We start from the raw sequence: 14,931 nt of genomic DNA on the forward strand, positions 1-14,931 counted from the left end.
TACATTCCCTGGAATAATAATGTTATTTCTAATATGTTGGCTTTGTTAATACTGAGAAGTACCAGGAAAAAAATTATTTTATATTCAAACAAATTTAATGCACACTTTTGGAGATGTACAATGCATATTAACATATTAAAGGGAAATTATTTAGTAAGTAAGGCAACTTTGCCTAAATTAGAATCCCCAGAATATTTGTACAATGATCTTCTCCACCATTCTTATTGGTTTGCTTTTGGTAACATGCTTATTAATATCTTGTGGACAGAAACATGTATGTAGTTTCATTTCCGAATTTTCTGAGGCAAGAAGAGTCAAGAAGATTAAATAGTTTCTCTAAGGCCTCATACTCAGAAGCAGGACTAAAATAGTAACAGCAGCAGGGCTAGTATCAATAGTATCAGCAGTAATAGAGACAAAAAAACACCAAAAGAACAAATAACCAATCAATAAATGGACAAAAGAACTAAACAGATACAAATGGACTTCAAATACATGAAAAAAGCTTCAACATCTCAAGCAGTTAGGGAAATGCAATCAAAACTATATTGAGATTTCATCTCACCCCAGTCAGAATTATAAGAACACAAAGAATAATAAGTGTTGGTGAGGATGTGGGGGGAAAGTTTCTCTCATACATTGTTGGTAGGAGTGCAAATTAGTGGGACCACTCTGAAAATCAGTGTGGAGAATCTTCAGAAAACAAGGAATGGAGCCACCATGTAACCCAACTCCGCTACTCCTCGGAATATATCCAAAAGATCTCAAATCAGCACACTACAGTGACACAGCACATCCATGTTTATAGCAGCACAATTCACAAAAACCAAGTTGTGGAGCCAACCTAGATGCCCTTCAACAGGTGAATGGACAAAGAAAAAGTGGTGTGTATACACAATGGAACGTTTCTCAGCTACAAAGAAGGGTGACATTGTGGCATTTCCTGGAACTGGAGACTGTCATGCTAAGAGAAATAAGTCAGACTCAGCAAGTCAAAGGTTGAATGTTTTCTCTGATTTAAGGAAGCTAGTCCAATAAGGGGGTATAAAGAGAGAAGGAAAAGAGGGAGTCCATCAAGATAGAAGAAAGAACAGTGAACCAGATGGAGGGACGGTGGGGTGGGCGAGGGTAGGGGAGGAACATGGAGCGAATCTGACCTGACTCTCCTGTGTACACACAGAACAGACCACAGTGAACCTCACCATTAAGTACATCCCCAAGGCACTAATCAGAAGCAAACTGTGGGGGCTCCAGAGCTGCGTCATTCTGCGTCCCAGGTGAGGGCAGTGTGCACCCCGCGCCCTCCACACTGCAGCAGGGGTCTGACATAGGCAGGCACTTCATAAATATCCACTGACTATTGAGGGAATCAACAGTCATGCACAGTGAGAATCAAACTCAAAGGAACTGCCTCCCTGTGCCCGGGTGTTTCGCTATTACCATGAATCAACAAATCCCTTTCTAGTTCTTTTTCCCTCTCCAAGGGAGAAATGAACAGTGCAGCCTCTGTTCAGAACAGCTCTGCAAGTGTTCTTGAATTCCAGGAAAAGAAGAATTATCAAGGATATTTCCTCACGTAACTGAGAAAAGACACATTATAGCAGTTTTTAAAATTACCTTGGAATACGAACACGCAGAAAAGTGAGATTTGAGGAGAGCCGTGCTATTCACCAGGTTGCACACTTAGAAGATGCTCACCGCAAAATTCTTCTGTTAACAATGCTCCAAAAAAAAAAAAGTAACAGCAGGTGTTGGCAGCCAGGAAGGAGACAGGCCCACAAAGTGAAAGGCAGTACCTGACTAAAGGAAGCTGAGGGTCTTAACGAGCCACAGGAGCCACTTGGTAATCACTGTTTAATAAAGAGAAGATAAACAGAAGGAAACACAATGGATGTCCTGAACCAGAGAGGTCCTCAGCAAACCACTCATCTTCAGCCTGTGAGTTCTTGACTGCGGTGCTCTCCTCCCTGTTTACAGGTGTCTGTTTCAAAGAGGTAAGATTTTATTTTCAGCCTAAATGAAAGATTAAGGGACAAGATCATGACATGATGACTGTCTTCAAATATCTGAAGAGCTTTTCTCAGAGTGAGCAAGTGGCCTTACTCCTGGACCCGTGGGCAGAAGCAACAGGAAGCACGTCCCGTGTGAACCAAGAGCTGTCTATACTAAGCCCCCACTAATGGTCGGTTTGCCTGGAAAACTGGAACTGAGTGTCCCTTCACTGAGGCGCATGGGCAGAGGTGGGCCACCAGGTCTCAGGGTGCCACCAAGGGCCAACTTTCATTTAAGCATGTTGACATCCAGCCGTCCTTTAACCTCTGGGAATCTCCCACTCCAAGACCATGGAAGACTTCCATTTCCCGCAGTTTCAGCCCTGACACAGAACATTGGTGAATGTTGTTCCCGAGGACTGTCAGACACCATCCAACCACTGGAACAAACACTCTTCACTCAGCTCCCAGGCTCACACTGACTCCTTCCCATTGTGCAAGAGGAGCAGGAAGGCAAAATGGGCATCCCATGGAGACCCTGCTCTCTCATCTCCTTCTGGCCTGGGCTTGCCAGGAGAACACACCAAAAGTGGTAGAAATCGGCCTAAGTTGCCGTGATACAAAACCTCCGTGAGCCCTCAGGAGCAGCTGAGGACTTGGGCAAGCTCTAAGGGGGTGCTGTCTCGCCCTTATCATTGCATGCTCCATTTAAATGTGATAAAAGACCCCTTGCCAACCTCTAAGAATAAGACAGATGAGAACACAGGCAAAAAGGCTCTCAAAAGAGATGTCCATAAAGATGCACCATGTCCTTCGGCTGTATAACCCCACAAAACTTTAAAACACTAATATATCAAGAGCTGGTGAGAGTGAAACCAGCAGAACTCACAAAACGGCTGGTGTGAATGTCCACGCTCACATATGCTTATCCTATGGCCCAGAAATGGCCCTCCTACGCATGTGTGGAAATGTGTGCTTTTGTGCATCCAAAGACCTGCACAAAATGTTCATGGCAGCAGTGTTATGACAGCTAAGCACTGCAGTACAGCTCAGGTATCACCAACAAGAGAAAAAGTGGACAAGGCCTGGTCTGCCCATGACGTGAAACCCTTTGCAGCGATGGGAATGGCGTAGAATGACGCGCAGCACGGTGCAGTGTGGCTGAGTCTCGTGATAACTCCATGAAAAAGCTCGGAAAAAAATCAGTATAGGGCGTTCCCACAGGAGAACAGGAGGAGGATGGTGGAGACCTGTGGCTGCAGCCAGGATGCAGCCAGGAACAAGGAAAACTTCAGGTGCTGGGCTGCTGTTCCTCTGGGCTTGCGCTGTGGGGAAGGAGATGTGCTCACTGTGTGCAGAGTTACAATTTGTGCATCTTTCTGTAGTCATTGCATCAAAATATAGTCGTTAAAAAACTATTAGATGGAAAATGTTCTTGTAACTTTTAGCCTTTAAACTTTCCATGTTATTTTAACGTTTTTTCAATGCTAAATAATTCTAAAATTCATACTGATGACATGCTAATTATGAGAAGGACAGGGAATCAAGTAATGGATCAGAAAAAATCGGTGTATTCCAGAAGCAAGCTAAGCCCAGTGCTGGGAGTGAAGAGACGTTCCAGGGGAAGCCGTGATCAGGAGAGGCACCGGGTCCAGGAGGGGCTGCAATACTGGTGCTGTTCACAGACAGCAGAGCTCTCCCACACAGGTGCACACCGACTGTGCAGGTTCTCAGAGCTGAGACCCTGTCCCTTCACTCCCACTGCATACTCTTGCCACCTGAAGTTCCTCTCTTGTGCAAAGATATCAGATATTTATTACCATTTTAAATGTACAGTTACAGGCCAGTTGTCCACGGGGCTTGGTACAGTATAGAATGGCTGAGAGACAGAGTTCCCATTAATGCTCAACATATTGTTCTGTGATTTAAATTGAATTCATAACAATTTATAAAATATTTTTTTTAAAAAAAGTGTTTCCCGTTCTCCACTTTAGAGTTGTTCACTTTGATTACAACTTGTGGCACCCACAGTCACATGTTTATGTATTTAGTTTGAGGTAATTTCTTATGGCCTTACTAAATTGCTGAGGCTGACCTCAAACTTGTGATCCTCGTGCCTCAGCCTCCCAAATTTCTGGGATTTCAGACATGTGCCGCTACACCCCTCTAGAGAGGTTACTTTGGCAAAGACAAAAAAAAAAAAAAAACTCAACAAAACATAACTGAAAAATACTGAAGCAACAGATGAAATGAGAACTCCCTACATAATTCTCAACACGATCTGGAGTCCTGCTTTATGTGAATGTGATAGATAACTGCATTCAGATCTCTCATGCATCCATCCATCCACCTATCTATCTGTTGTGGTTCTTATACAAATATAAACTCCCTGTTTCCCAGAGACTTGAGACTGGAGCCAGAGTGTCCTGAGGGAAATCTCACCCATGCCAGTCTGAATGTTCATTACTTCTCCCACTAGCACATCCTCAAGCTGCTGGTCCCATACCACCATCACGGGAATGGGCTGGAGGGCTCTTCTTTGTAAACAGAAACAGAGAATTGCCAGCCTTCCGGCCAACACTGCCTGGAGGCCACCCCTGATGTGCACATGCAGGAGATCTCCCTTGCAGGACATTTGCACGTGTAAACCTCAGGGCTTTCTTCCAGATCTCACACCCTCCCTAGGACCACGAGTGCTGAGACCTCTGCTGCTTTGCAAAGTTGAAAAAGTTCCTCCCAGAGCACTCGTGGAAAGAGGGCAGAAACCCAATTCCTGCAACATGAGATCCCCTGTCTTTCTTACCTTGCTTCCGATTTTCCCTTTGAAAATGTCACTGTGGGTGATTTTGCTGCTTTCATTGAGACCACGCCATGGCCATCTGCTGTCCTTCAGTCAAGGACGATCTTGAATTAAAACAAGGCTGTGAGTTCTTTTTTTTTTTTTCCAAACTAAAAAAAGTTTATTATACCATAAATTTTAAAATTTGATTTTTATTTTTATTTTTTTTTTATTTTATTTTTTTTTATTGTTGGTTGTTCAAAACATTACATAGTTCTTGATATATCATCTTTCACACTTTGCTTCAAGTGAGTTATGAACTCCCATTTTTAGCCCATATACAGATTGCAGAATCACATCAATTAACATTAAACAGAGATGAGAGGTGGGAGGGAAAGGGAGAGAAAAGGGAAATTGCATGGAAATGGAAGGAGACCCTCAGGGTTATACAAAAGAACATACAAGAGGAAATGAGGGGAAAGGGAAAAATAATACAAGGGGGAGAAATGAAGGTCAATAGGGGGGGTAGAGAGAGAAGAAGGGTGGGGAGGGGAGGGGAGGGGGGATAGTAGAGGATAGGAAAGGTAGCAGAACATGACAGTCACAAGTATGGCAATATGTAAGGCTGTGAGTTCTGCTCCTCCATCCGTCACCTCCACAACTTTGGGCGTATCCTCCTGATTTTTCTAGATTTTCCTTTTCTTGAGAACAGTCTTCCACATCTCATCTTAAGTATTTGTGCAGCAAATTCTATCTCTGTGTTCTTTAAGCGTCCAGTCAGTCAGACACTTTGAGGACTGCGTGACTGAATACCGTCAGTGCCTTGAGCTTCCCTATTTCAAAGTCACTTTGCACCCAGCTCCTCTCCTTGGCTGTTGCTAATTCTGTGGGTAAATGAACCCACATCTCTAAAACTGGTCCATCCAAGTCCCTAAAATGTGACCAAAGGACAGCGTGGCGGAGTAGTAGGTGAGATCACCCTTTCACAGAAAACAACTAGAGAACACCTACTTTGATAAAAACTGAAGCAACACAAACTGGGTCAGAATTTAGGCTTGAAAGGTGGGAACTTCAACAGGTGAGATTCAGGGATCTGCAGCTTTGTGCCTGAGGGTCCTCCCCCATCACGGACTCTGTGCAGCCGAGAGCCCACCGCACTGGCCGCCAGTGTCAGAGGACAGAACAGACGAACGGCAGCACAGACAGAAGGACATCCTGAAGCAGAGACGACTTGGTCACAGAGATCCAAGGATGTCCATAAAAAGAAAACAGCTGCTGGAAGCTTACAGGACAGCCAAGATTGACACCTCTGCCCACTGCTGGGGACACGGAGTTTGGCGCCCGAGTCCAGACAAGTTAACTGGCTGCATGGACAAAAGCCAACCCTCCCCAGGGACAGAACAGTGTCTGTAGTCTTCGTACATATTAGTATGTCCCAACCATACTTAGAAATCCTAGACCCTGGAGGAACAGAGACTGACCAGAGCCCAAGAGAAAAAGCTGTCAAAAGAAAGAAAAGGAATGGGAAACCCCAAGATGACCTACATGTTGCAATTAGCAGACAAGATTTTAAAGCAATCATCACCAATATATTTGGAGACTCAAAAGAAAGTATCCTCAAAATGAATGTACAATCCCGAAAGAGAAATAAATTTTTTTTTCAAAAAGCGTATTCTAAAGTTAAAAAATAAAAGTATAATGAAAACATTATGGACTTGGCTTAATAGCAAATTCAGTGAACTTGAAGGCAGATAGAAACTATCAACCTGTATATTTGAGAGAAAAGTAATGGAATAAACATAAATGGTACCGCAGACCACGGCTCACATGCAAACACACAATCATGTCACTGGAACCCAGGACAGAAGAGAGCAAGGGGCAAGATAAAATAATTGAAGAAGTAATAATGGAAAACTTCCCAAATTTAAGAGTTAGCCAAAAGGACCATTTAGGTGGAAGAAAAGCGCTTACAGTAGTGTAAATGTCCAGATGTGAGGACTTGTCCCAAGCCCCCAAAATACTTGGGATACTTAGGCTTTATAAGCAAAATGATCAGTGGCCTTAAACTGAAAATGGGTTTCTTTCCAGAATTATTTTCAATGCTTCTCAGTTGCTCACAGCAACTTGATTTGAAGATGGGTCTATTTCTGTGCATGGACAAGAAGCATGAAGTGTGAATGCTTTTGCCTGCTTCGCGGCCTGTGGCAGTCAGCACCAGTGCCCCCCAGCCTCCTTCCAGATCCAGCCTCAGGACCGGCCCCAACCCAGGCCGGCTGCACCGCAGAACCGCGCTGTGGAGGGCAGCCTCTCGCCCCTTGGTGGTGCAGGACTCCTAACTCATTTCTCAGCAATGGAACCATGCCCTTCACTGTGTTTTTCCCCTTCCTGGAGAACAGCTATTTCTTTCTTAATAAAACAGTACAGTGTGTTTCTTCCATGATTATCTGAGACTCAGCTCAGTTATAAGAGTGATCAAATAAAGAATTAAACACTCAGAATTTAACCAGCTGAATTGGACAAAATTACTATTCTCTTTCTTCAACATTATCTCTTCCTAATATATGGTTTTTCAGGACAATGCCTGTCATGCAATTCAAAAGCACATAAAGAAAAACATATAGTATATATAGTATATAGTTAATATATACTAACCCTAATATATAGGGTTGTCCCTATACTACAGAAAACAAATTAGAAAAGCTTGTTAAAAAACAACAACTAAATTATTAAAATTAATCATACATTAACTAACATTGTTCAGTTTATTTGAATAAATATTTATTGAGATCCTACAGGGTACCAAGTTTATGTCATTTGGTTATTGTATGATAGTTTACAGCATAATATATTTTTTCAATAGAATGTGTTTTTATATATATAATATATATATTTATATATATATATATATATTTATATATATATATATAAATATATATATATATATATATATATATATATATATATATATATATCTTTTTAAATGTTATGCAGAGTAATAAAAAATATTTATGATTCAAAAGAATGCCCAAAGAAGAAAATAAGCAACAACCAGTAATATTTTCACAAACCACATCTCTGAACTTGAACTGCCTCAAGTGCTAGCCTTAAGTTACAACTTGAATTCATGGAATGTTTTACCTATTAGCCAGGATTAAGTGGTTGAACTGGCATTGGCAAAGCAACCATCAGCTTAATTTTCCCTGTTTTTATTTTTAATTAATTTTTTTTTCTTCTCAAATTTCAAGGTCATAACCCGTGTGATCCATGTAAACAAATGAAAATTCTTAAGAAAAAGATGAATCAACATTGTAAGCATGTTACAAAGGAATAAATCAGACAGGAAAGTTCAACTCTGAGGGTAAATTCTAGCTTGCTTTAATGGAAATCTGTTCAATTAAGCAAGCAAAACTTTGAAGAGAGTAAAAGTTGTGTAATGTGCCAAAAAGTCCCATGAAGGCTGCCAGGGAACCTTCTGAAAGTGTCTGGGGTATATCACCTTCCCTACCTTCCCGCTGGGGACTCTCCATGGGACAAAGTGGCCTGTCTTGTTTGTTAGGGAGAGACATCAAACTCACCAAACCACAGCACACCCCTTGAGCATCCGAGTCCAAACACGCCCCCTCCCACCTTTACATGCCCACCTTCAAGCCCCTGTACCGCTCAGAAGTGACCGCTGGCTGAGCACTTAAGAGGACAGCGGCTAGGGGGTGGGGAACAGAGGCTCTGAAGGAAAGGAACTCTAAGATGAGGAGAGAAGGTGAGCAGGAGTCAGCCACCCAGGGAGGGGACATCAGGGCCGGCTCCGGAAGGCACGCAGTCATCTGGCGGGTTGTGGTGGAGGAGGCTGGGCTCTGTGGGGAGCTGTGGAGGGCAGGTGCACAGAACAGGCATGGCAGAGGAGACTCTGTCACAAAATCGCTGTTAAGAGGTACAGAAGCACCGGATTGCCTCCATCAGAGCAGTGCATGGCAAGATTCGTATTTTCAACAGAGCATCCTGGCTGCGCCATGGAGTGTGGCACAAAGCGGGTGATGTCGGGCCCAGGGATGGCAAACTCCCGCCACCTGGACAGAGCAGAACAACGGCAAGAATGGAGGGAAGCAGTGGAGACGGGAAGGAGGTGTAGGGGAAAGTGCTTAGGGGCTAGGACAACAGACTTGACATGGAGGGCTGGAAAGAGAGTGAAATCAGAGTCGTGGCCAGGACAAGTGGCCAAAAAGAAGGTACATTCCCTGAGCACAGGAGGAGGACCAGGTTTGTACAGTGAGAGAAAGAGCTGAGTTGGGTTGGCTTGAGTATGAAGGGAGCACAGGACAGGAAAGCAGAGGTACCAGCAGTCACACAGGTCTGAGTTGTCACCCTTAAAGACGGCAGGCTGAATCTGGGCATGGTGGGGCTCAGGAGGCTGAGGCAGGAGGATCAAGGGTTCAAGGCCAGCCTTATCAACTTCACAAGGCCCAAAGCAACTTAGAGAAACCCTTTCTCAAAATTTAAAAAAAAAAAGATGACAAATTGAAGTTATAGAAGCAAGCGAACATCATCCAAGGAGTGAGCTCTGAGGATAACCTCAAGGGGAACTTGAGGAACAGGCTACCTGAAAGGAACAGGCGAGTGAGAATCCAGGAGGGAAACCGAGAGAGACCAGCCACCAGAAAAACAGGGAAATTTGTCAAAGGGGCCACTTTGAAGGATCAACAGTGCCAGTCCCTACAACCACATGGGTGAACTCAGCGCAGCTACCCGTGTTTACTCCAAGATGCTAACAAACAGCAATTAGCTCAGGGTAAAACCCTGTCCTTTCAATCTGCTCATCAATCTCCTTTCAATCAGTTTCATTAGGGATGCAATTATGGAAGCTCCTGATGTCACCTCTGCAGCCTCCTCTTCTTTACATAGTTACAAGGTTGTCACAGGGACGGGATGAATTCCAGAAAAGTCCTGGTCACGTGGTCTTTCTAACAGCTCTCCGACTGGCCTGTGCTTCGACCACAAATGAGCAAGGGCTAATTTGGCAGCACTTATTCTAGCTGATTCCACCCCCTTCCTGGTGATTGCCCAATTTCTTGGTGGGTCAAATGGAAACTTGGAGATTGATTCTTTGCAAATATGGAAGCCTCCCCAAACTCACCCAGCCATCAGTGCTGAAAGAGCACAGCTCACAGCGGACACCTGCGGGCAGGGGGCGCCTCGCCCCTCATCACGTGGGGGACTGCCTTGCCCCTCCATCCTTCCTGCAGTGAAGCCTTGCAGGGGTCGGGGGAGCAGGGCGTAGATTCTAGAACTTGAGGTGAGTTAAAATCCTGGTTCCAGCTCTTAACCGCTCTGTGCCCAGGGTGAGTTACGGGTCTTTAAAGCGTTGTTTTCCTCTTTTATTGAATGAAGATTAAAAATCCTGTCCCCCATTGTTACTAGGAGAAGTAAATGGTGCAGTGTGGGGTGCTGCTTCACACAGTCTAGCACAGAACAAGTTCTAGGGGAAAAAAAAAAGAGAGAGAAACAGCTCCTTTCTCCTGACCCTGCTGGACAGATGGCAGGAGCCCCGGGGCAGAGGGAGCTTCCCCCGGGTGCTCTCCATCTCATGGTCTTATTATGAAGATTAAACTCACGTATACATTCGAAATGCACTGAGTTGGAAATGACTAGAGATGGGCCTGGGGGCTAAAGAGAGGAGTGAGTATGATGTTGGACTCTGTGGAGCCGAGGCACAGCACAGCCCGTCTTTGAACTCTGGGCCTTGTTAAGGGACGCATTGGAGAACTGTATAAATGGAAGCAGGATTCTGGCAGAGCCCTGTGTGTGGCCCGTGGAAGGACGGGGCGTGGGAGTGTCAGTGTGGGCAGGCGGGTGATAGGACTGAAATGTGAGTGTGAGGGAAGAGTCAATGGCCACACTGTTTGCACATAGAGGCACTCGGAGGGGAAACTGGGGCTCCTGGAGCCTTTTCAACTAGCCCGACATCCCTGATTGTGAGTTGTAGAGGCAGCACTAATGTACTTATTGAAAACCTATACTGCGGGCTTCAAAGGCTTTAAAGGTATGGTCTTTACCACCCAGAGGCTTATAAATGCAGGTGGGTAAAATAAGAAGTATCCACAAATATGACAAAATAACATATGGAAAGTGTCACAAGTAAGGTGTGGTGGAAGAGTGGCTGAGTGGGGCCTCTGGTGCTGGCTGGTTGGGTCTGGGTCCTGGCCCCGGTTCTGACCATGGAGGGAAGCTGCAGGCACTGGCCTGCTGTGGCTCCAGGCCCTTGGCAACAGGCAGCCCGGCGAGGTAATTCAATGAAACGCTCTTACTACCTGGCTTGCATGTAGGAGAGTCGTCAATACAGGGCAACTGTTCTCATCACTGGTGCCTCGGGGTCATCTACTTCATTCCTCAACAATAGTCCTCTCAGCTCTAAAGCTGGACGATTGAACAAAAATTGCTACAGCCCTGATTGATCCTAAAAATCTATCAATGAAACAAAGAGGGAGAGAGATACCTCAGATCGGGGGAGGTTCCCAAGTTGGAGCCCAACCCACGCTTCAGGGCAGACGCGGAAGTGCCGTGGGACTTGGCCATGCCATGTTTGGCTGGTGAGCACATGATCTTAATGGCAGGGAGTGATCCAGAAAGGGAACTGGAGATAGGCTGGACAATTCAGTGGCAGCCAACTAAGAAACCCTTTGGTAATAGAATTTATCCCACAGAAAATGGGAAACCACTGAGGATTTTAGACAGAGGTCATAGTGTTGACCTGCCATCTCGAGATTTGCCTGGGTGTGCAGGATGCAGGAAAGATTGGCCAGAGATACGGATTCTAAAGGAAACCTTAGGAAGCCATTGCAATCCTTCAGACCCACAAGAATAGAGCTCGGAACTAAGGCGGGTGTGGGGAGGGAAGGGTAATGCAAAGTCCCAGCCCTGTGGTGCTGTTGGAACGCCCGCCCGAGCAAGGCTTGGCAAGGGGCCCCCAGCCATGCCATTCATCTGGGCAGGGTACCCACGCCCCAGTGTCTTGATGTATGGAAACTTCATCTGCATATCTGAACAAGACTGGATGCATTTGAATTTTGCTAATGGATGACAAATCACAATAGCTATTTCTTTGCTCCAGTTCTTTTCTCGTCTTAAAATAAACCATGATCGACTAGTCACAGCTGCACTTGCACAAAGAAATAGCAGTCTTTTACTTCAAAGAGAAACAGCTGAGGAGGGAGAAAGCGCACAAAATTGTAAGATCTGAGGATTCATCTGGCGTGAGAAGCACTTCTTACCCTAAACTGTTTCCTGTCTCACTCAAAGCACCCCCGGCCGGCCAGTACCTCCCATGCAAGGTGAAGGTGCCACGGAGGGAGGGAGGGCCAGCCAGCCACGGTAGCTGCTCTCTCCCCCTCCGCTGCTCTCTCTCTCTCTCAGCGAAAGCAAACACTGATGCCATTAAATATCTTTGAAAGAAAATATTGGGGGGAAAGTGGCATAATTTGTGGAAAAGTTGACAGTTTAGATGCTTGAAGGTCACAGGCTTTGTGGAGAAGGTCACAGGATGCTACTTTTCAAAGGTCAACAGGAAAAATGTAAGATTCTGCTCTTGGCCTTCTCTGGCTGTAGAGTAATCAGAAGCTGCAAACATCAATAAATTCTCGGGACAGCTTTCTATGGAGAATATGAGATTAATGTCATCTGATATTCGGGCTGTACAGACTGGAGAGAATGGCACAAGAGTCTAATCCTGGGCAAAGAATCAGAGCTGCAGATCTAATTGTTACCACGCACTGGTGTCTGTCAACCAGGCTCTTTGTGCCATCTGGAAAGATGAATTACGACTTGGATTTTTAAATTCCTAATACGAAAGAGGGAGACAGCGAAAAGGTAGCCAGGCGAGGGTCAGCTGGGGAAAGCGGCCAAGGTGTGGACAGCAGCTCCATCCCAGACCATTACCCACAGACGAAGGCCAAGGCAGCATCCAGAGGGCACCCTGTGGGCTCCTGGCCTGGCTCCATGGCCACCTCCTGCTCCCACCAGCCTGTTGAGTCCCGGCCTCGTGATCACAGCACTGTCACCCAGAGACCAGGGAGTTCCTCTCTTCTCTTGCAGAACAATCCTCCCTTCTTTGGTGAAGTGTTCTAACCCTCTGATCCCTTTCCCTCTGAACCTGTACAGCTCTGACGCTTGCATTTCCTGAGAATTGTCATCCGGCATCTTGGCTCTTTGTTTGTTTTTGTTGTTGTTTTGTTTTGTTATTTAACTTTTCCTAAAATCTGAGAGTCAAAAGGGATTCCTTACAGTTTCTGCCTGGCCACCCCATTCCAACTTGAGTGTGTGGCCAAGCATCTGTTGTCTGGGATCCCTGAGGAGACACCCCAGACCCAATCCTGCCTCCCTGGAGAGGATGAACCCCATCTTAGGACAGACAGGGCCCAGGGAAAACTCGAAACCTTGCGACACCCTCATCCATGGCTGGTGGAAGGGAACAGGACAGAACATACAAAAACCTTTTGCAACGTTCACAGCCTCTGACCAAGAAACTCATCCTAAAACCTCTGCATGGGGGTCGCAGCTGCAGGCTAGAGCCGCCTCATACAGGCCTGTGGGCCACATGAGCTGCTTTCCACCCACACCACCAGGGCTTTCTCCTTGGGGGCTTAGGTTGGTCTGGGTGGGAGAAGACACCACAGAAAATCAGTATATGCTGCAAACAGAGAATTTTTACTCTTACTTTCCCTCCACAAAGCCCTTGCTGCACACCAGTGGGTGGGCCACATGCCCAGCTCCAGGGGGCCCACTGCAGCCCATCAGGGGTGAATTGCAAAGGAAAAAAAATCAGGCAAGCTAAACAGAGGGTCAGATAAATGAATTACAGGACATCTGTTACAGAATATCACACAGCTTTCAAAAGTACATCAGGTAAAAAATAGAAGTATTTGGTTCTGTTTTGTTTTATTGTTGTTTTTTTTCATAAGTTATAAATAAATAATTACAAGCAGGTAACTAAGCAGCAGCTGGGATAAAATCCCATGTTCTTTTGGGGGTCCATTAGGAGACAGAAAAAAATCATCGGGGACTCTCTTCTGGAGGGTGGACTCCCCCCACCTCCTTCTTCTGTTTCTCATTCTTCTTCCCAATATTTGCTGCTTGCCCACCCTCCATGTCGTCTCTGCAATAAGAAGATATGGAAAAGGACTTTTCAAGGACACTCCCCGTGTTCCTCGTCGGGGCCTGCGCACAACTTCACCATTTTGCTGTTAGGTGCAGCGGCGAGTCCATGGCCTGCAGGACAGAGAACCAAGACCTTGTGAGCAGCACCCGGAGCCGTCTCCTGCTGCAGTCTGTGAGAACTCACGTCCAGCCCAGGGCGCTCAACCAACAGGAGCGTGGTCTAGTCAAAGTGACCCAGTGAATGGACTGGACCGTGTTCCCTTCAGCTCATTCATCAAACAGCGGCACAATCACGCTGAATTCTACCTTCCTACCCCTTTCCTCCTCTCTCCTTTCCAGAGCGGGCTTTCTCGGCACCACGAGCAGAGATGTTTGGACACTGGGTCTTTCCAAGGTGAGCAGCAAGAGCAGGCAGCGTCATGTGTGGCGGGGGACGAGGCTCCAAGGCCCAGGGAACTGCACCCCAGTGCCCAGCTGGTTGGAGTATCCTTTGGAATTACGGGAAGGCAGAGCCATTCTGGAACCTCCGTGATGAGAGGGAAAATTCTAAGAACTGGTAGGAAGAGGATCCAGTTACAGCAAGCTCAGGAGCAGCTTCACACCACTCAGAGGCCGGTCCAGCTCTGGGGGAGTCCAGGCGTCCCCACACAGGCTTCTCACCACTCCCAAGACGGTCTCTACCCTTGGCCACCCACCTCCTCTCTCCAGAGAGCTGCTCTCAAAGGCCTGAACTGAAAAGGAAAACAAGAGAGGTGGGTGCAGATGCACAAGGTGTTCACTGTCTCCCACATCTTTCCAGAACCCTCTCCCCAACACCACCACCCAGAACGAGCACAGGCCTGCAGCTGTGGCTCCTCCCACCCCAGCAGTCGGGCTCCCCTGAGGAGCAGCCCCCGACTCCCTCCTTAGGGATCCAGGGAGGCCCCGGGCACTGTATTGACTTAAATTTCCCCAGGTCACGCTAATGTGCAGCAGAGTTCAGAGGAAGCCTAAGGTGCTCTAAATGGTGTGCTTCTG

General features: G+C 46.2%; 1 long non-coding RNA gene across 4 annotated transcripts in view; it reads right to left on the reverse strand.

Moving 5' to 3' along the window:
• The window catches only part of LOC124095962 (uncharacterized), a 134,942-nt gene extending 130,032 nt beyond the window's left edge, over positions 1 to 4,910 (reverse strand). For all 4 annotated transcript variants that reach the window (XR_006852734.2, XR_009227228.1, XR_009227227.1 and 1 more), the window contains exon 1: positions 4,795 to 4,910. This is a non-coding gene — a long non-coding RNA (uncharacterized LOC124095962). The remainder of the gene's footprint in view (positions 1 to 4,794) is intronic.
• Positions 4,911 to 14,931: the final 10,021 nt, after the last annotated feature.

Source organism: Marmota monax, unplaced genomic scaffold (assembly GCF_021218885.2).
Source record: "Marmota monax isolate L192 unplaced genomic scaffold, Marmota_monax_Labrador192_F-V1.1 WCK01_AAM20220418_F8-fsc00083, whole genome shotgun sequence".
In the NCBI taxonomy this organism is placed as follows: domain Eukaryota; kingdom Metazoa; phylum Chordata; class Mammalia; order Rodentia; family Sciuridae; genus Marmota; species Marmota monax.